Raw genomic sequence first — 24,295 nt, 5'->3', positions numbered from 1 at the left:
TATTTTTGGCTGCGTTGGGTCTTTGTTGTGGTGCGTGGGCTTCTCATTGCAGTGGCTTCTCTTGTTGTGGAGCACAGGCTCTAGGCGTGTGGGCTTCAGTAGTTGTGGCTCACGGGCTCTAGAGCACAGGCTCAGTAGTTGTGGCGCACGGGCTTAGTTGCTCCATGGCATGTGGGATCTTCCCGGACCAGGGATCGAACCCGTGTGCCCTGTATTGGCAGGAGGATTCTTAACCACTGCGCCACCAGGGAAGCCCCGGCAGGCAGATTCTTAAACAGTGCACCACCAAGGAAGCCCCATTAATTTTTTTTACAAGTAATTTCCTCTGTTACTCTTAAGTTGAAAAGGCATTTTATACTACTGAGAACTATAAGAACTAGATTCTGTACTTACTCATTCAAATAAAGGACACAATAATGGGGGTGAGAATCCCTAGGGATAACATTATACATCTTTATGCAGAAATACCAGACATTCTCTGTGGGAAAATGGTTAAGTTGGCCACTTTTTATTCTCTTTAAATTTCCTCATCCTGAGGCTATTAGATAACATAGCTGCTCAAGGATTCTACACTATTTTTCCTAGAAATGTTTTCCTTATATGGTAATCAAAGGAGTGCTGGTTTCTGTTTAGTAATGGTGCTTTGGAGGCCCAAAGGAGTTAATACGCTTAATTTAATACCAGAAAATGTTTCAATAGCAGGGGAAGAAAGTCTATCACATAACTGCTCCCTTTGACACCTTTCGGTTCTTTGACACCAGGTGGCAGATATTTTGCATTAAAATTAGTAAATGTATTTGTGTAAGCAGATAGGGTAGGGGGTCCCCAGAGAAAGAACACCAGGCATGGCTTTCTTGACATAAGAGAAGCCATTTTTGGCCTAAGCCATTGTGTGATCTAAGCCTGGCCACAATGCTTGCCCTTGAACAGGTTTCAGTAATTAACGATCTTAAGGGAAGTGAGGAAATGCAGGAACAAAGGAAAAGCGGTCGAGAAACAATAGTTCAGCATAAACCACAGTCCCAGCTCCTCCTCAAGAGAAATAAGTAACATCTGATACATATCTTTGAGCTCTGCAGGAAGTAAGGGCTCTACCCAGGTGGAGGATGGAATGATGGTATTGACCTTTTCTGACCCTCGTGAATTCAATCAAGTAAAGCCTGGACTCTGTCAACCTTTGCCCCGAGTCTATGCTGAGTTCTCCTCTGCTCAAGCCCCTTCATGAATGTGCATGTACCCTTAGCTAAAAACGTCCCCAGTTTTGCTGTTCCAGGAGACACTGCTTTGGGAAAGGTCCCTGGTGTTCCCCTTACTTGCTGCAAGTCATAAATCCTTCCTTCTCCTGATTTTTGGCTTGGTTGTGTCTTTTAGCTCAACACCCATCAAGAGGCAAACCCAGTTTTGTAGGTAACATTCCCCCAAATTCTTGGTCTAGATTTAACCATTGATGTAGATGTGAAAAGGCTATATACTGCACAACAAATCTTTTCATATTCACATTCAAGTTTTCATTTAACTTCAGTTAATATTTTTTTGGGTAAATCAGTTTATGAGAACAGTGACCAAAGAAAACAAAAAGATAGTATTTGGCTTCAATATCTAAAAATGAACAAAAGTTCTCTCAACAAAAAATAAAACTTCCAAAAACTAAATCTAGAGTTATAAAATAAATTGTAGACTGTTTTGTTTTAGCATGCTTGCTTTGTAAAGGATCCATTCAAATAATTCTTTCAAATATTCCCTAATGCAGTTATTTTGTCCAATTTTGTATATTTTAAGCCATCCAGTAATTTTCAAAAACTCCTCAATAGTGAAGAGAAGGGGTCTAGAATAAGCCACAGTGGCACAGAAATGATTTTGAGCGGAAGGCATTTGAGTTCTTGAAATCCCTTATCTGCCTAAAAGCAGAGCCTCCCAAGAGAACTCAGTAGTCGTAAGTTCCTTCCCTGGGAGCAACTCTAATCCCTCTGGGAGATGAGAATTCTACGCCCAAACAGACTGTCATCAAACTGTTATATCTCCTATTCTCCTAAGAGCCCAATCTTTCAAAAATCATTTGTTTTTCCAGAGTTTCCTTTCTCCCCTCTTCTAAAGTCATTTGTTCTCCCAGAAGTACCCTCTGTCCCTCCCCATCCTCTATTAAGACTGTATATTAAGCCTCAAAGTCTAACAGCCTCTTTGAGTCACATTTCTTTGTGAACTCTCATAAGTAAGCACGTAATTAAATCTTTTTTTCTCCTGCTAATCTGTCTTATGCCAGTTTAATTTGCAGGCCCCAAACACTGAATCTAAGAAGATAGAGAAAAGGTTTTTCCTCTCTGGCAAATACAAGGAACTCTGTCATTCACTCACTCATTCATGCATTCATCAATTCATTCAGTGAACACCTGCCAGGAGCGAGGCTGTGGGCTAGGTGTTCGGACCTAGCAGTAAACATCCACCATTGGCCTCATGAAGCTTGCAGTCCACAGGGAAAGAGCGGCATCTAGTTTTTAATTTCAAATTACACTGAGTATTATGAGAAAAGTAGAGTGTTATGGGAGTTTTAACCCCTGTTAATATAGTTGGTGCCTACTAGACTAAGTTCTTCAAGGGTAAGGACAGAGTCTAGTTCACTCAGTGCTTATCCCCAGGGCTATCTAGTATCCAGCACTACAGTAGGCACTTAATAAGAATTTGTTGAAACAATTCCACTGCCTTAAATCTGGTACTCTAAAATAAACATTTCTGGGTAGCCTATATCGGCAATCACAGTATTTGCTGAGAACCAGTGGTATGCATAGTACTATTTTAGACATTAGATTCTTTCCTTCTCATAGAGAACAGATACCTTTGAATGACATATACCCCTTACCCCAAGTGTGTGAGATATTCTCCAGTTCCCCGCTAGAACTACTAACCACCCTTTCCACACTGCCCTGGACGCTAAGAGCTAAATCCTTGGCAGATTTGGCCAATGAGAGGCTCAGCAGAGATAGGAGTGCTGGAGGAGAAAGAGGCCTGAGTACAAATTCCCCAGCTCCCTCTTTGCAAGAGCACAGTCAGGCTGAAAACGGAGGGAAGGGGGCAGGGCACAACCTTTAAAAGAATGACATAGCTGTTGAGGATATGACAAAAACTGGTTAGAACCAACTAGGTCCAAGATGGCGGAAGATTCGACTTCAGTAGACCTTGAGCCTCAGTATATGCTCATTGTAATACATTAGCATGCTAAATGACACACCCACAGGCACCATGACAGTTCCGAGGCCGACCATAAAGGTCAAAAAGCTGGTGGTGGCCCAATTCCTGGAAATCTCCACCCCTTCCCCAAGATAGTTGGAATAATCCTCCCACTCGTTAGCCAGTGAAATTACCCAGCCCATGGGATTTCCCTGGTGGTCCAGTGGTTAAGACTCCGCACTCCCAATGCACGGGTTTGATCCCTGGTCGGGGAACTAAGATCTCACATGCTGCACGGCACGACCAAAAAACAGAAAAAAAAAAAAAAAAAAGAAATTACCCAGCCCATAAAAACTAACGACCCCACATTGCAGGACCTCTCGCCTTCTGAGATGGCCCACACTCTTGTCTGTGGAGTGTTTTTCTCCCATGGCCACTCTCACTTTCCGAGAGGACCCCATGCCCTGGGGCCACTCTTGCCTTTTGAGACAGACCACATTCTGTCTACGGAATGTGTACCTCTTTAAATAAATCCACTTCTTACCTATCACATTGTCTCTCACTAAATTCTTTCTGCAATGAGACATAACGAACCTGAGCTTCATTAAGTCCTGAGAATAGGTGTGTAATCTCAATTAAAAGATAGTGCGTTCAAGTCCCAATCTGGGTTTTGATTGGGTTCGAGTCCTGGCCTGTGGGTTCAAGTCCCATCTGAGTAGTGCAGTTTCAAGGCCACCGCTCTCCTACACTCGCAGCTGCAAATCTGGTTCTGCCTGGATTCCAAGAACCTTCCCTCCCCTTGGCCTTTTAGACCTGGACATGCTGATGAGAACCTGGCTACCAACCCCAGAAGGCTTCCCCCCGCCTTGGAAATTCTTCTCAATCTTGCCCAAGCATCTGTAAACAGTGCCTCCTTTAAACTCTCCTCGGCTACCTCACTGGAGTGATCACCTGTTTCCCCCTAGAAACCTGATTCATACAGAAATGTATAATGGTTGTATTCCTTTCCTCGGGCTGCCGTAACAAAGTACCACAAACCAGGTGGCTTATGGCAACAGAAACTTCACAGTCCTGGAGCTTGAAATTCAAAATCAATGTGTTGAGGGAGCCATGTTCCCAAGCCTCTATGCGAGAATCTTCCTCTGCCTCATCCAGCTTCTACCAGCCCCAGACGTCCCTTGGTTTGTGGCAGCATCACTCCAATCTCTGCCTCCACCTTCACATGGCCGCCTTCTTTCTGTGTCTGTGTGTCTCTGTCTCCGCATGGTATTCTCCCTGTGTGTCTGTGTCCAAATTTCCGTCTTCCTATAAGGGCAGATTTGATGACATCTGCAATGACCCTATTCCCAAATAAAATCACACTCAAATGTACAGTGTTAGGACTTCAGCGTATCTCTTTGGAGGACACAGTTCAACCCATAACAATAGCTAATGTATTAGCGATACCTTCTACACCCAGAATTGTTTGAGGGCACGAAGAAATCCTCACCAATCTGGCCCACAGGATCTAGCCCAGGGCCATGCCCACAGAAGGTGCAATAAAAGTGTGCTTTAACAGACCCAACAAAACAGTAAATTGATAAATGAATGGCAAATACAGCTATTTAAAAAAAAAATTTGTGGTTTTATTATAGTTAAAAACAGCATGTTAATAGAATCTAAAAGCTGCCTAACTACTTCCTCTCCATTACAGAATTGTAAGGAGGGATGCTGAGCTTACATTTGCCTGTACATCTAGTTTTAGGCATATCTAATTCTAACATTTCCATGAAGATCTGTCTAGAGAAGTTACCCCTCTTTAACACATTCAGGGAACATCTACTTAACAACTAACTCACTGCTTTGGGCTGGACTCTGAGATAAATTCTGAAGAGACAGATGTGAATGAGCTATGGTCACTGCCTTCAAGGAACTCACGTTCCAGTGAAGGCAAAACAACCCCAAACACAAATGCTGAGGGCGTCGTGCTCACTGCACATTTCTCTGCTTTCTTCAAATGCTCAAGCATACATGTACCTTATTTTGGTGACTCAAGGCCATTACGCCAATTGTCAACTGCTACAATGAGAGACACTAAACTCTTTACCTCTACCCCTGCTATCCAACATGCTCTCGGAGCACTTAAGATTTGTTCTGGGTTCCTGCCCCCTCCAACCCTGCCCCAGTGCTGAGCTATCACCTTGCTAATATTGGAAGGCTTGGCTCTATCAGCTTCTTTTTTCTCCTGATCCTTCCTTCCACCACCCAGCTCCCTTCTAACCCATTAAATCTAATCCCCTGTCTTCTATAAAGCCATATTAGAAACATGTCTAAATCAGAGTAAATAGGCTTGGAGCAAGGGCCTGGAGGCTCTTTTTTTAAAATTTATTTGTTTATTTATTTTATTTATTTTTGGCTGTGTTGGGTCTTCCTTGCTGCGTGCGGGCTTTCTCTAGTTGTGGCGAGCGGGCTTCTCATTGCGGTGGCTTCTCTTGTTGAGGAGCACAGGCTCTAGGTGCGCGGGCTTCCGTAGTTGTAGCACGCGGGCTCAGTAGTTCTAGCTCGCGGGCTCTAGAACACAGGCTCAGTACTTGTGGCGCACGGGCTTAGCTGCTCCGTGGCATGTGGGATCTTCCCAGACCAGGGCTCGAACCCGTGTGCCCTGCTTTGGCAGGCGGATTCTTAACCACTGCGCCACCAGGGAGGCCAGGGCCTGGAGGCTCTTAATAAGTGAAATGAAAGTGGTTCAGTATAGGGACAATGGGGCCTCTATTTTTGGCTTCTTAATAGGTTTTTGCCCTTGTTTCAGCTTCTCATCATTGATCTAGTTCTGCCCCTACGCCTCTCCACCAGGGTGGTTTTCTACAATGAGCAGTAATCACAACTAATTTTGTCTAATTACATGGTTTAATTACTGTCTGACTCCTGCAATAGAATTTCAGCTCCTTGCGGCTATAAATGGAGAAGGATATAACGGTGGATCTTTAGCATCTTGTACAATATTTGGTATATGCTACACGTTGGTAATAAATGTATTCATCTTGTAACATTTATGACTCCTGACTACTCCAGGCACCATTCACTTTATGTCATATAATCTTATGGTTGGCCTAGAAGGGAGGACATTATACCGTAAGGTCGCTTATACAGTGCATAGAAACAACTTTCAGGTAAGTAAGGGATTTGAATGCAGAAAGAAAAGAAAGAAACCCTACTTTCCGCTATATAAACCTCATTCTTTACAAAACAGACATATTCTTTACTTATTCTAGGGAATCTAATAAACACCTGCTTTCTCATTTAATTCAAACCAGTAAATTTAAGTCACTCAAAGGTTTTTGTTTTTTAATGAATCTTTATGCCTTCTTCTGAACAAAACTATTAGGAAAACTATCAGCAATAATAAGGTTTATGCAAACTCATGAAATATTAATAATGTTTAAGGCTATTTTTGCTTCATATAAAAGTTATTATTTCTCTCTATAAAATTCAGTGCTAGAGTCAACAGTATATAGAAAATTTACTAAAGTTAGATTTTAATTCCAAATTATTTTTTAGATCTGGAAAAATCCAACAAATCCAAAAATCCCAGCTTCATAGTAGCAAGTTAAAAGCAATTTCAGAATGGTGCTTGTTTTAATTTTATGTGAACTGTGTAATTTACTGTAACAACTAAACGGTAACATTAATGGGACTCACTAGGTATGAGAATTAACCAAGATGCTAATTCTTAATCTGACACCAGGTGGCAGACATTTTAACATTAAAATTAGCTAAGGTATTCCTCTAAATCCTTTGATTCAGAGACTGCAGACCTTTGGGGATCACTTACTTACTATAGGAATTCCCAACTTCTAAAAAGCAGAAAAGTGTCTACATATTAAAGAGTGGTCCTAAAACCACTTACCAGTTGTGGTCACAAAGCCTTTGACCACTAACATACGTATTGAAGCTACCATGTGAGGGTCATTCTGGTTAGGCAGTGGGGTCATGGATAGACTCAGCCTGGGGATCATGAACTTCCAGTCTAGGGGTGGAGGTGAATATTATCAGATATTCTTCATTCAAAGAACTAAAGAACTGAAAAATTTATTAGTGCTACAAACGAGAAGCCCTAGCCTTGCCAGTTTTCTTTACATACCTCACAGAAGAAACATGCCGGAAGACTTGCAATAGGGAAATATCCCAAATATCTCAAAATGCAAAGCACCTTGCTAGATGCTGAAAGGTCAGTGGCTCTCAACATGCAAGCATGAGGGCGTCTTTTATTATATTCTTAGTAAGTACTGATTAGGTAAAGACCTAAATTACAATGAAGTCAGTGTACTTTTAAAGAAACTTATGCTTTATTCATCTCAAGAGCATCTAAATACGTTTGAAAAAGAGTCACACACATATAAATATACACTGGGTACAAACAGAAACGCAGACCCTGAAATATCTCCTTGTTCCCAGAGGTCTGAGGCCCACAGACTAGGAATTACTACAGTCTGTGACCGATAGAAAGATGACCTCCAGGAAGACACTGGAGACGTTGTCCCTGACCTCAAGGAACCTTCTTTCCAATGGAGATTTAACAAATCTCAAAACTAACGTACAAATGAGTTTCATGTCAGAGTGTAAAACACAAACCGCGTGCTCCAGGGCGCAGGAGGGTGTGTTACAGTGATGTGGCCGACGATAAGAGGCTTCATGGCAGAAGCAGTGACAAAACGGTTCAGCCATTCTCACATGAAGATAAGAGATGTCCCTGTTTGTGCCCATAACCAAGAGCTGATACATATGAAGATGCAAGGGATGGGACTCAGAAATAGCCTATGGTTGCACTGTTTTCTCGATTTGGGGTATTTTGCCCACCAGTATGCCTTGACAACTGCCAAAGGTGTGTGCTCAGACCGAAACTGGCAATTAGTCCATTGCTTCACCCCCAAATCAGGCAGCTCTGAGGCTGGGCTAAGCCATGCAGATGAGCGAAGGGCATTCTGCTCCTGCTTGACACATCCACAGTCTCCATGCTGGGACAAAAACTAGCTTCTTATTTGGTAACAGTCACTCTTCAAGCCAAGGATGAGTTTACGTACCTGCGAGGTCATTTAGCAGTGGGCAGTCTGGAGAGGAAGCCTGAATACAAACCGCTATAGAGAAACACTGCCTTGTCAGTGGTAAGATTCTACTACGGAAGAAGACATGGAGAAAATATTCAATCAGCTTTATACTTAAATAAGTATTTTTTTTAGAACTAGCAAGTATCACCAAATATGGGGGGAGAAAAGCATGGAAAATTACTTAATGAATATCAATCCAGCTGTCCATCACAATAAAAGGGTTTTTTTGGTGAGGCAGTGGAATCATAAAAGCTTTCTCTGGTTCCTCTCCCCACCCTCAGCTCTCTAACTCCTTGACTGTATGAGTCATCATGAAAATTATGAAAATTACACAAATACAAACAAACAGCCAAACGCTCATTTTATCCAAGATTCTATTTCATTTAGTAACTAATTCATAAACACATTAGAAGAAAAATGTTCCAATTCAAGACAATAATGGCAAACAAGGAAAACTGTTCATTAAAGTCAATGAGCTCCTGATTAATAAGCTTATCTCTGAGAAAAATTTAGAGACACACAGGAAAAGAAATGATAGAAAGGGCCAGCAGACCTCCAGCCTTCCTCTACTCCATGACCTTGGGAAGTTGCTTCCACTGAGACCGTTTTCTAATCTGTATAAAGAGTGCAGGTAACTGGATGAGTGAGCTCTGGGGTTTTCTAACACTTTGATTTAAATTCTAAAAGGAAAGGGTAGATATTTTATTCTGTTTAACAACGTTTCTCCAAAAAGTTGCAGATTAGAATCTATACACCTAATTCTAGACTCCTAGAAATTAATACTTTTATAGAGTTTCTAGCCAATTAACAGTCAAGATTTGGTGCCCAACATATAATTAACAATCTTTGTATATTTGGTAGGCAGATTTCTAAGATGGTTCCAAGATTCCTGCCTCCTGATAACACGCTCCGAACAGTTCCCTCCCCTGAGAATGGGCAAGACCTAGGAATATGATGGGTTATCACTCCTGTGATTATGTTACATTGTAAAGTGAAGGATTCTGCAGATTTAATTAAGATCCCTAATCAGGAACTTCCCTGGTAGTTCAGTGGTTAAGACTCCGTGCTTCCAATGCAGGGAGTACGGGTTTGATCCCTGGTCGGGGAACTAAGATCCTACATACCGCACGGTGCCGCCCACAAAAAAAAGGATCCCTGATCAGTTAACTTTGAGCTAACTGAAAGGGAGATTTATCCTGGATGGGCCTTACCTAATCAGGTGAGCCCTTAAAGGTGACAAGCAGCAGCAGACTGGCCTTGAAGAAAGCAAGCTGCCATGTGTAAAAGGAAGGAACCACATGGCAAGGACCCAAGGACAGCCTCTAGAGCTGAGGGTGGTCTTGGCCAAGAGCTAGCAAGAAAACAAGGACGTCAGTCATACAGCTACAAGGAAATGAACTCTGCCAACAACGAGTGAGCTTGGAAGAGGACCCCAAGCCTCAGGTGAGACTGCAGCACTGGCTGACAACTTGACTTCAGCCTGCGAGGCTCTAATCAGAAGACCCAGACAACCCACTCATAATCCAGACCCACAGGAAATACAGATGTTTGTGAGCATTTGTGACTCAGCAAGAGAAAACTAATATAGGACACCTAGACTTTTGGGAACAAAATCAGGGGTTGTTTCTCCATTTTACCACCAGCTGGACCTTTTTCAGTCTTCTCCAGTCCATAATTTCCTGGGGAACACTCTCTGCCTTCCTCATGATTTTTTCCTTTTGCATCCATTTTGGATCCATTTACACTTCTCTAACCCTGGCCTGAGAGAGCAGTAGCCATTCACTGTGGGCATGAGATAAAAGAAAGGACGTCCACATATGGTCCATGAAGGGATACAGCAGAGCCAGTGAGTGTCCAATAAAGGTATGACCATTCAGCTCGAAGATATATAATACCGTAGAGGGGAAGGTTTGGTACAATATCAAAAACACTAGAAATTATAGTCCTAAAGTTAGATCCCTTCTCCATTTTGTGCAATCTAGTAGACAGTGCTTATGGTCTCATAGCCTGATAGATGCATATGGGTATAAAACAAAATTTAAATCGTGTAGCTTTAGGGATAAGGACCAAAAAAGGCAGTAAGAAGTATCCAAAACCTACTATTTCTCCAACTCGGGTTTTTTTCTCAAGTCTATTTCAGCTTCCAGTCTCTTTTCAGGAGAAATCTCAGGTTACTGAAGTGGGATGGGAGGACCACCAGTGTCAGATTCACTTAGGGATACCTGCCAACAATGGAGATTCCTGGACCCCATCTAAGACCCGACTGAATTGGAATCTCTATGGGGAGGGGCCCAGAGAACTCGCACTTTAACACGTTGAGTCTTTTGCACACTAAGTTTGCAAACCAGTGATCTAACTTGGCTAATCCCATCCATTTATAGGTAAGGAACACGAGGCTAAGCAACTTGTTTATAGAGATATGGTTAGCAAGGAAGAGAGCTATAATTAGAATCAAGAATGTAAAATTTACAAACACAGACCAGGAGGCTGGGAGTAAATCAGTGTCTCTGCATTTTCCACACTAATATTCTCCCCCATTAGTAGAGATAATTAAGCATTGAAGATAAAATGACTTTGTAGTGACAGAAATATGTAAACACATTAGGGGGAAAAAAATTCCATTTCACCAAGATCTGTGATTAGTTAGCATTTTATGACTGGTGCAAAATTTGACAGTACACTGAGATATCACTGGTATGGCTTGCGAGGAAGGTTCTTCATTGAATATCGCCTCCCAACCACCCATCAGCTCCAAACAACGAGTGTCCATTCTGGTTGCAGGCGTGGTCCCTGCTCCCTGTAGACAACTAGGCTACCATGATGACGTGTTCAGGCTGTCCCTACTCTCTCCAGGTGCAGCCCTTGTAATTCTTCCACTGCAGCAGTCACATTCGTGTTTGGGACTATGCTTCCTTACGTGCTAAGCATGCAGAAAAGTAGAATCTGCCTTAAAAATAACCCCCCAAGCTCACTCAGTCACCAACAAATCACAGCCTATTGTTGTGGACTAGTATGTATACCTTCATTTAGGGTATCATTTCAACATTAGGTTGAAATCCTAACCCCCAGTTCCTTAGAATGTGACTGTACATAGAGATGGGGCCTTTAAAGAGGTAACTAAGGTTACATAAGGGTGTTAAAGAGTGGGCCCTAATCCAACAGGACTGGTGTCTTTATAAGAAGAGGAAGGACACCAGGGACGTGGGTACAGGGGAAAGACTGTGTGAGAAGGAAGCAAGACGGCGGCTATTTGCAGCCAAGGAGAAAGGCCTCAGAGGAGACCAACCATACCGCCATCTTGATCTTGGACTCCCAAGCCCCCACAACTATGAGAAAATTAATTTCTGCTGTTTAAGCCATCCAGTCTGTGCTACTTTGTTATGGCAGCCCTAGCAAACTAATCCACCTCTCTACAGTAACAATTCTCACTAAATAAAAAATCCCTCACATGATAACCAGAGATAATAAATAACATGTTTGAGACTGCATTCTAGCCATCCTTCTCCTTCAGGTGAGGCTGACTGGTTTTCTGATTACAGTAAACCCTTTTTTTCCCCAAGATTAGAAAACATGCATTTATTCAATGAATTAAAAACACCCCATATTTTCCCTTGTAAGTGTTCAAATGTATTTCTTTGGTCGTGAAGTAATGAAAAGTCACAAAAATAATGCATATTGGTGACTTCTTGTTCATCACTTAAAAATCAATCTTAGTTTTTAACAATTAAACCTAAATATACACAAGGGATAAATTCAATGGAGAAAAAAACCAAAACCACTCTCCCCCTCCCCCAGGATGAACTTTAGTAACCAATGTAAACAAACACAAAGATGGAGCAAAAGCACACGGGCAGGGTTCCTTCCCACCTGGACTCCTAACAGGACGTAGACCATCAGGGATGTCCTCCTCCTCTTCTTCCTCAGACATGCAATATCAAAGTTCCAAAAGTCCTTCCACTTGTTCAAATGCAGCAAGTATAGAAGGGGCAAACTGTCCCCTCTTTGGAACCAACAGGTGACAGACCCCTGACATGTACCTGGCTTTACACACTTTGTGCTCTGAAGGGAGCTGGAACTGCCCTGTGTCACGCCTTCCCAGCCTGACCCACTCAACGGCTGGGGGAGGATAAGAATGGAAGCAGACAAGGGAGACACATTAGCTATATTCAAGGATGCAAAAATAACAATAGTAGCTGACATTTATTGAGCACTTACCATGAACCAGACACTGTTCTAAGCACTTTTTGTACATTTAATTCTCAAAGCTTCCCATTTCACAGATCAGGAAAATGAGGACCAGTGAGAGTAAGTAGCTTGCCTAAGGTCATACAGCTACTGAATGGTGGTGCTGGGATTCAAATCCACTAAGAACTGATACTAAAGCAAAGATGATTTAAAAGGCATTCGTTCGGTAATCTACCAACCCATCTATGCTATGAAGAGGACTGTTTCTGGAAAATAAGAATGAAACACACATTTCTATAATTTAAGTGTAAAATATTAGGAACAAGCAAACATTTCACAGATATTCTCCTCCCTACCATTCTAGGAGGTATGTAAATATTATCTGTCTCAGTAATAAACAAAACAGCTAGAGATGACTTAGTACTCGGTTGGCCAAAAGGTTCCTTCGTTTTTTCCGTAAGACGGCACTAGTAGCTCTTAGTTGTCTTTAACTTCGTTGGAAACAATTTTGTTAGACTGTATTGTGACAGCTGTCATATCAGTGTGCATTAAAAAAAAAAAACTTATCAAAATTGGTGAATTTTTGTGTAGCCATTTTAATATTGAAGATGGAAGAAAAAAAGCAACATTTTTGGCATATTATGCTTCCTTATTTCAAGAAAAGAAAAGATGCAACTGAAACGCACAAAAAGATTTGTGAAGTGTATAGAGAAGGTGCTGTGACTGATTGAAGGTGTCAAAAGTGGCTTGCAAGGTCTCGTGCTGGAGGTTTCTCGCTGCATGATGCTCCATGGTCAGGTAGACCAGTTGAAGTTGATAGCGATCAAATCGAGACATTCATTGAGAACAATCAACGTTATACCACGCGGGAGATAGCGACATACTCAAAATATCCAAATGGAGTGTTGAAAATCATTTGCACCAGCTTGGTTATGTTCATCACTTTGGTGTTTGGGTTCCACATAAGAAGTGAAAAAAACCTTCTTGACCATATTTTCGCATGTGATTCTCTACTTAACGTTACGAAAACGTTCAGTTTTTAAAACAAATTGTGACAGGCAATGAAAAGTGGATACTGCACAATAATGTGGAACAGAAGAGATCGTGGGGCAAGCAAAATGAACCACCACCAACCACTCCAAAGGCCAGTCTTCATCCAAAGAAGGTGATGTTGTGTATATGGTGTGATTGGAAGGGAGTCCTCTATTATGAGCTCCTTCCAGAAAATCAAACGATTAATTCCAACAAGTACTGTTCCCAATTAGACCAAAGGAAAGCAGCACTCGATGAAAAGTGTCCGGAATTAGTCAACAGAAAATGCATAATCTTCCATCAGGATAATGCAAGGCCGCCTGTTTCTCTGATGACCAGGCAAAAACTGTTACAGTTTGGCTGGGAAGTTCTGATTCATCCGTCATATTCACCAGACATTGCACCTTCGGATTTCCATTTATTTTGGTCTTTACAAAATACTCTTAATGGAAAAAATTTCAATTCCCTGGAAGACTGTAAAAGGTACCTGGAACAGTTCTTTGCTCAAAAAGATAAAAAGTTTTGGGAAGATGGAATTATGAAGTTGCCTGAAAAATGGCAGAAGGTAGTGGAACAAAAGGGTGAATATGTTGTTCAATGAAGTTCCTGGTGAAAATGAAAAATGTGTCTTTTATTTTTACTTAAAAACTGAAGGTACTTTTTAGCCAACCCAATACAATGTCACTGCAAGTCTAAATCCCTAAATCCAGAGTCCTGTGTACTATGATATATTGATCCCTGAATCATGAAGTCTCTCGTGAGAGAAGAAAAAAAAGGCATACTTATTTGCAACACTGCTGGTGAATTCACTGGTTAATGAAATGATCCAAAGAAAACCCTGGCTCAGCAAACATCTGGTTAAAATGATGGGAGTGGACTATTCCACAGATTCATAACTTGATCTTGATCTTTGGAGGCAAAAGAAGGCAGCAGTGCACAACAACCAGGGCAAGGGATCGCTGGGTGAGGTTGAAAAATTGACGGTGTGTCAGACTACGGAAATCACAGACGTGGGACACCTTTCCCAGTTGTACTAGGACAGTGGTCAAGCATGAAACCCTCAGGGGGCCAACCTGGGAAGCTGGCCCATCCCAAGATTGTCAGCATTTGCGCTGTCTTATAAAAGTTCAGGGAATCCCCTGGCAGTCCAATGGTTAGGACTTGGTGCTTTCACTGCCGTGGGCCTGGGTTCGACCCTGGGTTCCCCTGGTCAGGGAACTAAGCTCCCGCATGCTGTGCAGTGCAGCCAAAAAAAGAAAGAAAAATAAAAGTTCAGTCACTGAGCCTACAATCAGGTATCTTTGAGTGAGTTCAGAGCTGTCTTTCTTCCTTTCAGGGATCTTAAAGGACCTAATTTCTGAGAGAATGGAGGGCAAAGGTAGATTAGGTAAAATTAAGCATGGAATTTAGGGTTTCGAAAGAGGATACGTCGTCACTGGCCAAAGGAACTGTTCCACCAAGGAAGCCAAGGGCTGAGCAACAGTTGGGGGTCAAGGAGGTAGCATTCCGTGACATCCCCACTCAAGGGCATCTTGCTCTGTGAAAGCAGTCCTGGCCTGACGGTCATGTAGTTCACCATAGTGATGTGTTCTGTACCATCCAGTCTCTTGGAGCCTGAAGAGGTGAAATGACAGCACTAGTAGCAAAGAGGCAGAGAAAATCTGCCCAGAGGAAGCTGGGAATTTAGTGTGTTGCCTCTTTTTTTGGGGGGGTGGGGGGGGTGGGTAGAAAGAATAGTTTCCAGTAAAGATGTTGACATATTGCAGTATTTCATATTATGAAATTAATAATAAAATACATTTTAATAGATTTTTTAAAAGACTCTACCCTCTTGATGAATACTATATTTAATATTGTTGCTGAGGCCCACGCACAAGGAAACAGAGATCCAGGAACCCACTGTTTGTCACAGCTTTGTTTATAACAGCAAACTTTCTTGGCAGTGGTATCTGTCAAAAATTCTGTATCCAAATAACTCCTCTAGAAAAATATCTGGACATATTCATGAGATGCCTAAGAAGATTCATAGAAGACTAGTTGGTTATGAGGAAAACAAGAACAAACCTAAAGGCCCGGCAATAAGGAACAATATAAATAAATGTAATATACCTAAATTCGAGATTATTATGTAGCAGAATGAGTAGGTCTTTGTATTGAACGTGGAATCTTGAACTAGACTTCCCATATTCTAATCCCAGCTCCACCACATGCTTGACAGATACCTCTTTACAAGGTTTATTACTATGAACAAGGCTGTAACAAGCAGTGGTCCATAGATTGCTGTTTCCCTGTTTAAGGGTCCCGCTACACAATCTTAGGAAAATTCTGTAACCTCTCTGGGACTCCACTTCCTGATACTGTAAAATACAAATAATAATAATGGTCTTCTTATAGGGCTCATGGGAGGTTTGTAAGCAAAGTGCTTAGAACACTGCCTGACAGAGAGTAAGGGCCATAAAAGTGTTAACTATTAGTAGCAGCATCTCCAATACATGTCATGTGTTGGAGGGGGACGCAGGGGAGAAAAATACTTATAGATTATCCCATTTATATAAAATAAAACCAGTAAGTCACAACCATAGCTCTCCTCTTCTCCCCTACCCTCCTTCTTTCACTAATACACACACACACACCACTCACACAGCTTCCCTCTGGGGAAGAGAGAAGGTGGGATGGGGAATGGGTACAAGAGGGAATTCTGACTTATAAGCCTAAACTTCAGAACTGTCTGCATCTTTTGGAACCGGAATCATCTACACTGGTTTCCTCCAAGTTCTTACCTCCTACTCACTCCTAACGCTACATCAAACTGCATTCCACTCATATCACATCTTCAAAATTACTCCCCTCTAGGGGCTTCCCTGGTGGCGCAGTGGTTGAGAATCTGCCTGCCAATGCAGGGGACGCGGGTTCGAGCCCTGGTCTGGGAAGATCCCACATGCCGTGGAGCAGCTAGGCCCGTGAGCCACAACTACTGAGCCTGCGCGACTGGAGCCTGTGCTCTGCAACAAGAGAGGCCGCGATAGTGAGAGACCCGCGCACCGCGATGAAGAGTGGCCCCCACTTGCCGCAACTGGAGAAAGCCCTCGCACAGAAACGAAGACCCAACACAGCCACAACTAACTAACTAAATAAATAAAATTAAAAAAATAAAAATTACTCCCCTCTAGTCATTAATAACCTCTTGCTGGTAAAAATCAAAATGTATTTTTCAATTCTCATTTTATTCCACTTCTTAATGTCCTTCAACCCTCTTTTAAAAATGGCTTCCAGGAAACTGCCCCCTCCTGTCTGTCGCAGCTGGCCGTTCTGCTCCACTCCCACACCCCTCAGTCTCCTGGACTCCCTCACGGCCTCCACGCGGGCCTTCAGTGCTGAAGGCTGATGCCTGGGCCCCTTCTCTGTACACTTGATTCAACTTCTAGGCAACCTCCTCCGTGCCTGGGGCTCCGGTTACGATCTCTAGGAACATTCCTCTCACACTTACACCCCGCTCCAGATCCTTCCTGAGCTCCCGACAACACCGATTGCCCACTTGGCATCGCCACTGGGGTACTTTAAACTTACCATGTCGAGGCCTGGTCCTCTGGATTCCTATCTCATCCCTCCAGTTACGGAAGCCACTTAGGGCTCTTCCTGACAAATCCCTCTTCCTCATGCCCCTAAATCTAATCCTAGAATAGTTGGTTACTGTATCCCTCTTCCATCCATCTCCTTCCCTCCCTCCATCTCGACTGCTACCTTCTTCAGGCTAAAACAGTCTCTCACCTGGGACACTGCGATTGCCTCCTAACTGGTTTCCAGCCTTTACTCTTGTCTTCCTCCCAGAGGTTCTTAACCAGGGTCTGTGGACTCTGGAAATATTACATCTTTTTTTCATTAATCTCAGAATGAAATTTAGCATTTCAATCAATCGTGAACGTTAACAACAAACCATACTAGTATTAGTATTAGGAGAATGCTGATATTATTGGGAGAATACCAATACTCCAAATGCTGTTGTGATTTTGCCACCAACAGAAATCAGGTATTTTCATATAACATGACAGTTGTTAGATATGTTCTTTACTGTCATCACTACTTTGAAATTACAGTAGCTATTAGACTCCCCACTAAATCTTACTATTTAATGTGTTAAGAAGCACATATACCACTACATCACATGTGTGTTTAATATTTTGACAACTATATTTCAATACAATTGGTCTCCTTTGTAATCCTATGTGTTTTATGTTATAGATTTTAAAACATTATTCTTAGAAGGTGTCTCTGAGCTTCATCAGACAGTCAAAGCCAGCAATAGCACAATAAAGGGCAAGAACTCCTGCTAGCTAATTTTTCACACCACGGTCACAGTTATTTTCTCAAAGCACAAATCTGATGTCACCTTCACATGGTGCTGATGTCACGGTCACCTGGCTTCCCACTGTCTTGCTAACAAAAACCAAAGTACTCAATATCTGGCCCCGGCTCGCCTCTCTGGCCTCAGCTGGCATCAGTGATCTCTTGTTGCCTGGGTTGTAGCCACACCAGATGCCTTTCAGCAACTCAAGCTTGCCATCCTCCACCCACCCCCAGGGACTTTGCTCATCCTCTTCTCTACCTACTCATCCCTACCTCCATCTGTTGACACAGCTAACCCTTTTCCAATTTTCAGACCTTCCTGTAAACATCACCTCCTCAGGAAGACCCTCCTGGGACCCCAAGGCCATCCTTTCCCTTGTCTCTACACTCTCAGGGTTACCAGAACTTTCTCCCCATAGCACGTCTCATGATCAGTATAACCAACTTTCCTCTGCAAAGCTATCAGTTCCATGAGACAGGAACCATGAGTGCTTTGGATCTATTCTACTGCTGACCTGTGCTAGAAAATCAATTAACATTTGTCAAATGAATGAGTGGTAGAAAAAGACCAACCTAAATATCCAATGATGAAAGTACTTAAATAAATTATGGCATTACACACCCAAGTTACTGGGCAGCCATTAAAAATCATGTAGTAGGGATTTCGCTGGTGGCCCAGTGGTGAAGACTCCACGCTTCCAATGCAGGCTGCACAGGTTTGATGCCTAGTCGGGAACTAAGATCCCACATGCCATGTGGCAAGGCCAAAAAATTTTTTAAATAAATAAATAAAATGGTCAGTACTTTAAAAAAATCATGTAATAAAAGTATATTTGCTGACATGAAAATTTATCAATATATCTAATATTTAATGTAATAATAAGTGAAAAGGGCAAGTTACCAAGCAAATGTTCAGCAATTTCATCTTTATTAAGAAGGGAAAAAACAGACATATAAACATATGAAAAGACAGAGTGCCACAGAACTAAGTCTGAAAGGATAGTCACAAAATACATAACAGTCCTTACCTCTGGGTAGCAGAGTTAGAGAAGATTTTAAATTGTTAATTTACGTCTATCTATGTTATCTAACCTTGTCTTCAATGAACATGCGTTGATTTATGCAGGTAATAAATTACTAAAATTTCAAACTCTCTGCTTAAGTTAATTATTTTTAAAAATAATTAAACAACCCATAGGTGGTAAGTTATGTTTAGCTGAGTTAACTAAGGTCCATTTCAGCAAGGTTAATCTTAGTAGATAAGCAGAACTTTTCAGGAGGCTACATAAAGGACTGCAGAACCTAAGGATACACCTGACAATCAGCACAGTGTCCACGGTGAGATAACTATGACCAGGAGAGGTCTTTTCAAGTTAGTATTGATTTCATTATCTTGTAAAATCCACTTTAGTTATATTAAATTTCACGTTCAATATAATGACTAATCTACAAACCATAATAAAGGAGAAGATAAAAAACATGGTAATTTCCACTATTAAAGGCAAATTTCTTACTGGATATACTGAAATTAAAGTAATATTTTTTCATCCTGCTACAATTTAACCACATTAAATCTCTAAGTATTAAAATAATAAAAAGATAAGATTAGTTAATTTGCGACAGAGTGAAGCTGAGTAAAAAGATGAACATTAATAATTTCTGGAAAGTTGAGCAAAGTAGCATTTATAGACATATGTCAAACTGAGAGAAACATCATGGGTAATAATTACACATCTTCAGATCTGGTTTATATTTCATTATAGTAAAAAGTTACTTTGCCCTGCACTAAAGCGTTTGGCTTGGAATGAACTTGCTGATTCATATTATCTTGAGTACAGACTTTTTCTACTTGGATAACTTAATAGGTTGTTGCAGAGAAGAATTAGTGACACATGAAGGAGAAAAAACAAGTTTTGTAACGGATTCTAGTTGTTTGAAAATCTTCAAGCTCCACGGATCACAATTTCCAAACCTCACCACTCAGGCCGCAGGAAAGCTAAGAACTTAATTTTGAGACCACTCTTTTCAAGCTACTCCATCAATTCAAAATTGCTCATTTCCTCTTTTTATGATCCCCCTGCCAGCCCAACAAAATGATAAGGTAAAAAATAAAGTTCCAGGGGCTTCCCTGGTGGTGCAGTGGTTGAGAATCTGCCTGCCAATGCAGGGGACACGGGTTCGAGCCCTGGTCTGGGAAGATTCCACATGCCGCGGAGCAACTAGGCCCGTGAGCCACAACTGCTGAGCCTGCACGCCTGGAGCCTGTGCTCCGCAACAAGAGAGGCCGCGACAGTGAGAGGCCCGTGCACCGCGATGAAGAGTGGCCTCCGCTTGCCACAACTGGAGAAAGTCCTTGCACATAAACGAAGACCCAACACAGCCAAAATAATAATAATAAATAAATAAATAAATAAATAAATAAATAAATAAATAAATAAATAAATAAATAAAATAAAATAAAATAAAATAAAATAAAATAAAGTTCCAAAGCAATCCGGAAGCAAGCTTTAACCAATGACATACCATGGGTAGTAAGAGATTACTTACAACCTCTCACTGGGACAGCACAATCCACTCTCGGCTGATCTGCTACCAGCATGCTTTAGGTTTTTGAATTACATTTCTCAGCAGTTTCTTATCCTCCTACACATACCTCCAAGTCAGCTCCTCATTCCAAGCAAGGCAAACAGTTTTGTGGGTAAATAAGAATTTAGTTAATTAGCCCAAGCAGAATCGACTTTTAGGGAAGAATGAAATCACCTCTCCCATTCACCTTTGCCCGGACATCACATTGCTGAAGCTCCACATGCAAATGGCATCAATGCCTCCTTGTCTGGATGGGCTGGGAACACAGCAACTAAGAAAAGTGCATTCACCACTGAGCTGCTTCCAGTTTGCAAGACACTGATGAGTGTTCTGACTTATTCCCTTCAAGAGATGAGATCAAGAAACAGGGCATTTGGACCATGAATCTACTACATTGATCCATCACCCATGATTGATACTAGGTAGTCATCTAAACAGCAAAAACTCCTCATATACACATTCCTCTTACGAGCACAAAAGAAACCACTCAAAAAGAAGATCTTCACTGCAAATTGTTTGGATAAACATGGAGGGGAGAAAGGAGGAAATAATGAAAAATAATAAAGACAAATTTAGGAGACACAGTTCTTCCCAAGGTTCTTATTAAACTTCAATACTTCACAGGAGCAAAACAGGAATGGTAGAAATTGATTTTGGGGAAAGGCTATTAAAGAGAGTGCTGTTCTCATCAGAAAGTCCCTCCCCTTCTTAACCATAATCAATAATTTAAAGCAAAGCCAAAAATCACATCAGCCAAAACGACCAAGAAAACTTTTTTGTGTGCAATACAGGAGTAAAATTAAATTAGTGTCTGTTAAGAAATTACTACTCTTAAGAGAATTATTAGGTAAAAATTTTAACTCTTTTCCACAGCTTGCCAATATGCTGACTTGAAAAGAAAAGCTCAATGTTAAATAATAAGATACCGAGTATATATATCAAAAGAGTAATAAATTTATCCTTTTTATTATGTGGACATTTGATTTGCTGTCAAAGTTTAAAAGGTCAATTTTGAATCTGTCAGGCACAAAACATACTTCAAAACTTGGCAATGTAATTGTAAAAGTTGTTTTCTTCCTCAGTTCAGCAAATTTCTTAATCTAAAGTTATAAAATAATCAGCAGGAAGCTTTGATGGTTTGTTTACAAATTACACTGAACCAGTTCTTTATTTTACTGTTCCTGTTCACTTTAGGTAATGATTTGTACCCTAAGGGATATATTTCACAGGACTTTTTTTTACTTCTTACATTCAAATCCAATGACTAATTCTTTGAAATATATTTAAAATTATATAGTCATCATTTCTGAAAATGAAGGATTGAACATAGTGTCGGTGTGTACAATTTGTAACTACGGCATGAGAATTCTCATGGTGTTTCTGGCTGGTGAGCACAAAATGGAAAAAGTTGAAGAACTCTGGCAAGTAGATATGTATCACCATGTTAATGACTGCCCCTGCTTCTAGAACTCATTATGGAGAATGATTCTGTGAGTCTCCCAAGGCAAAAGAAATAAAAGCAAAAATAAACAAATGGGACCTAATCAAACTCATAAGTTTTTACACAACAAAGGAAACCATAAACAAAACGAAAAGATAACCTAATTATTAGAGAAATGCAAATCAAAATTACAGTGAGGTATCATCTCACACCAGTCAGAATGGCCATCAATCCAAAAGTCTACAAATAATAAATGCTGGAGAGGGTGTGGAGGAAAGGGAACCCTCCTACGCTGTTGGTGGGAAGGTAAATTTGTGCAGCCACTATGAAAAACCGTATGGAGGTTCCTTAAAAAACTAAAAATAGTTATCCTATGATCCAGCATTCCTACTCTTGGGTGTTTATCTGGAAAAGACAGAAACTCTTAATTTGAAAAGATAACATGCACCCCAAAGTTCATAGCAGCACTATTCACAATAGCCAACACATGGAAGCAATCTAAATGTCCATCGACAGTGGAATGGATAAAGAAGATGTGTGTGTGTGTGTATGTGTGTGTGTGTGCGTGCGCGTGCACACACACGCAATGGAATATTACTCAGCCATAAAAAAGAATGAAACAATGTCATTTGCAGCAACATGGATGGACCTAGAGACTATCATATTAAGTAAAGTAAGTCAGACAGAGAAAGACAAATATACGATATCACGTACATGTGGAATCTAAAAAAATGATAACAATGAGTTTATTTACAAAACCAACAGACTCACAGACATAGAAAACAAACTTATGGTTATCATAGGCGAAGGGGGAGATAAATTAGCAATTTGGGATTAGCAGATACATATTACGTTATATAAAACAGATAAACAACAAGGACCTACTGTATAGCATAGGGAACTATATTCAGTATCTTATAATAACCTATAATGGAAAAGAATCTGAAAAAGGAGATGTCTATACACACACACACACACACACACACACACACATATATATATGTATCTGAATCACTTTGCTGTACACCAGAAACTAACACAACATTGTAAATCAACTATATTTCAAAAAAAAAAAGAAAGAAAGAAAGAAAAAAGAGTGATTCTGTGAGCTATAGAGCATCTCTCCAAGAACCTAGTGGATGGCTTCCCTGGTGGAGCAGTGGTTAAGTATCTGCCTGCCAACGCAGGGGACACGGGTTCGAGCCCTGGTCCAGGAAGATCCCACATGCTGCGGAGCAACTAAGCCCGTGCGCCACAACTACTGAGCCTGCGCTCTAGAGCCCAAGAGCCACAACTACTGAAGCCCGCGCGCCTAGAGCCCGTGCTCCGCAACAAGAGAAGCCACCACAATGAGAAGGTTGCGCACCGCAGTGAAGAGTAGCCCCTGCTCGCTGCAACTAGAGAAAGCCCGCGTGCAGCAACGAAGACCCAATGCAGCCAAAAATAAATAAATAAATTTATTTTAAAACCCCCCAAAAAACCTAGTGGATTCGTCCTAAGCATGTGCTTAATGACCATCTCTTTAGGATGGAACAGAAGGGAATTAGAAGGCAATTAGAGTGGATAAAATCTAAAGTCCCTTCAAATTCCAAGATTCTGTGGTCTTTCACTACATTAAAATGAGATTTTACACTCAAACATTAGCATTCATCAGACAAAAGTCAATCTCTCCAAACCTCAGTTTCCATGTCTAAAAAAATGGAAATAATTACATCCAGGAATATTTTATGAATTGAATGAGATAATGGATGTGAACAGACGGTTCATACAGTGGGCGAGAAACAAATGGTCATCATGACTAAGTGACTGTGCCCCAAGGATGATTCAAAGCCAATTCTGACAAGAATTTCAGAGCCATATTATAGCTACACACACAATCCCAACAGCTGCAGAACCAGATCTGATCCAGATGTGTTATTCCCATTGTACTTGTGCTGAAAGCCCTCATTTCAATACCCACTATACTCGAATGCAAATGACTAAAGCTTAATCCGCTCCCCCCACGCCAAATCCACCCTTTTGTTTATAAATGCCAGGGGCCAGGACATGGTACACATACAATTAATATTACTGTAATTAATGCTAAATAAATGAAGTTTTCTTCTGCTGTCCAAAGTCTTCTCCTGGATTTTTCAATGTTTATATAGTGGGTGAGAAACAAATGGATTTTTCAGTGATACAGAGAAGAAAGAGGAGGTTGGTTAACGTAGCCTCCTTTTCTACCTCATTTACTGCTGCATGGGATTAACAGTCAGGTTACCATTATTACCTGCTTGGACTCTCAAAGAAGGCAGCTATCCATTATGCCTTGCCTCTTGCTGTACTTTTCAGGGGTCTGAGGCAGAAGCAAAGCCATGCTCAGCTCACACAAGATGCTTTCTCCCCTCGCCTATTCACTGAAGCACACCAGGATGTACATGAAATATGCCTTCCAGAGGTGGACGTTTCTCTGCAGAAAGGG

The 24,295-nt window shown here is 41.2% G+C and overlaps 1 protein-coding gene across 16 annotated transcripts in view; it reads right to left on the bottom strand.

The window, feature by feature from the left end:
• Positions 1-24,295, bottom strand: part of APBB2 (amyloid beta precursor protein binding family B member 2) — a 363,347-nt gene that overhangs the window by 143,585 nt on the left and 195,467 nt on the right. The window lies entirely within an intron of this gene.

Source organism: Balaenoptera physalus (assembly GCF_965194825.1).
Source record: "Balaenoptera physalus genome assembly, chromosome: 5".
Lineage (NCBI taxonomy): Eukaryota > Metazoa > Chordata > Mammalia > Artiodactyla > Balaenopteridae > Balaenoptera > Balaenoptera physalus.
This window is presented reverse-complemented; position numbering and strand designations above follow the sequence as displayed.